This window comes from Cupressus sempervirens, chromosome 11 (assembly GCF_028749045.1).
Source record: "Cupressus sempervirens isolate cs-2001-9-10 chromosome 11, ASM2874904v1, whole genome shotgun sequence".
Lineage (NCBI taxonomy): Eukaryota > Viridiplantae > Streptophyta > Pinopsida > Cupressales > Cupressaceae > Cupressus > Cupressus sempervirens.
This window is the reverse complement of record NC_143128.1, coordinates 540,288,466-540,290,303: the sequence shown is the minus strand read 5'-3', so window position 1 is coordinate 540,290,303 and position 1,838 is coordinate 540,288,466. Positions and strand designations below refer to the sequence as shown.

At 33.6% G+C, this 1,838-nt stretch overlaps 1 pseudogene; it reads left to right on the top strand.

Annotated features, from left to right (window-relative positions):
- The first annotated feature begins 575 nt into the window (after window positions 1-575).
- Window positions 576-1,465, top strand: LOC149530765 (galactoside 2-alpha-L-fucosyltransferase pseudogene; annotated as a pseudogene).
- The last annotated feature ends 373 nt before the right edge of the window (window positions 1,466-1,838 follow it).

Sequence of the window (1,838 nt, the reverse complement as noted above, 5' to 3'; positions counted from 1 at the left end):
TATTTTACTTCTGACCATTATTTTTGAATAGAATCAGTTGATTTTGATTTTAACTAAATAAATAACCATCTCTAGTAGTTTTGGTCTGAAGCATGCTAATGGTTGTTTCTTTTCTGTCCTATATTTTTAGTTTAGAAATGATTGTTGGTCTTGATGGTGAGCTTCCTAATAAGCTACAGAACTTGGAACCACATCTGATAGAGCATCTTAGCAATGAGATAATGGACTAGGATGCCAATGTTCAGTGGGATGATATTGGTAAATTTAATATGGCTGAATGAATTGATGATAATATTATTCATGTTTATTTCTATGTACCCATTAACATTAATATTTATTTTTCCAAAATTATATTGAAGCTAGGCTAGAGCATGCCAAAAAGTGTGTGATAGAAATGGTCATATGGCCTCTATTGTGACCTAACATCTTTCAAGGCTGTTGCTCTCTAGGAAAAGGGCCCCTCTTATTTAGCACTCCTGTAAGTCAGTCTGATTTATTCTCTATTCTTTATATGTTGGAAATTCATTTTTGTTTACAATAAAGTACATTTAATTTTCTCTTAGGGTACTAGGAAAATGATGATTGGAAAAGCTATTACAGGAGAAGCCAAAGCTACTTTCTTTTATATTTCTACTAGTTCATTGACGAGTAAGTGGGTAAGTTCCTAATAAAATCATGCTTTCAAGTTCTTTTATTGTTTTGATTCTTGAATGTAGAAAACCTTGTATAATTTTTTTTCTAGGGAAGCACTTGTGCTTAACGGAAGTCTTACATAATAAAGATAACATCAAAAAATATAACAAATGGTTTATGTTTGTGAGAAATTAGACACATATAAGGATTGCATGTGCAGGTGCAGTTTCTAAAGCATATGCCATGGTTGTTTCTAAGGTTCAATAACTATTTTGTCCCCTCTCTCTACCTACTACCCTATTTCAATGAGGAATTGAACCATTTATTTCCTTAAAGAGATTCTATTTTTCATTATTTAGGTAGGTACCTATTGCACCCCACCAATCTAGTTTGGGGCTTGATTACTAGATTCTATCAAGCTTATCTAGCTCATGCAGAACAAAGGATAGGTTTGCAGATCAGAACATATGATCCCAGCTATTTCCCACATATATCAAATTAAGTTTTGGCTTGTAGTCAGAAGAACAAAATTCTACCCAACATATCTCATAGTGATGAATTCCTTGAACCTACATATGAAAATGGATTTGTAAAGAAGCCTAATGTAGTCTGAGTAACCTCTCTAGGTTTTGGGTACTATGAAAGAATCAAAGACTTGTGTTAGGAACACCCTACCATAGATGGGTAGATTGTGAGTGTCTTTTAGCCTAGTCATGAAGAATGGCAGGACACTGAAAATCAATCTCACAATATGAAGGCATGGGTATAAATGTATCTTCTTTCTCTTTGTGATGTACTTTTAATAAGCCCATGGTCCACATTTGGATATTAGCTCAAGGTTTTGCAGGCATAAAACCTTTGATTATGTTTAAGCCTAAAAATTGCACTATTCTGGATCCGCCATGTCATAAAGTCATGTCAATGGAGCCTTTCTTTCATGCACCTCCATTTTATGATTGTCAAGCAAAGAAAGGTATAGATACTGGAAAAGTCTTTCCATATGTATGACATTGTGAAGATTCTCCTTGGGGTCTCAATGTGGTAGAAAATGATGAATTGTAGGTGTTTCTACTTTTGGGATCTGAATGATTTATTGCAGAGATCATTTATAGAGATATGCATATTTAATTTATAATGCTACAGTGAAGCTTTCTGTACTTTGTTATGTTGCATGCATAAAAATGTTTAGAAGGGAAAGAATAAGA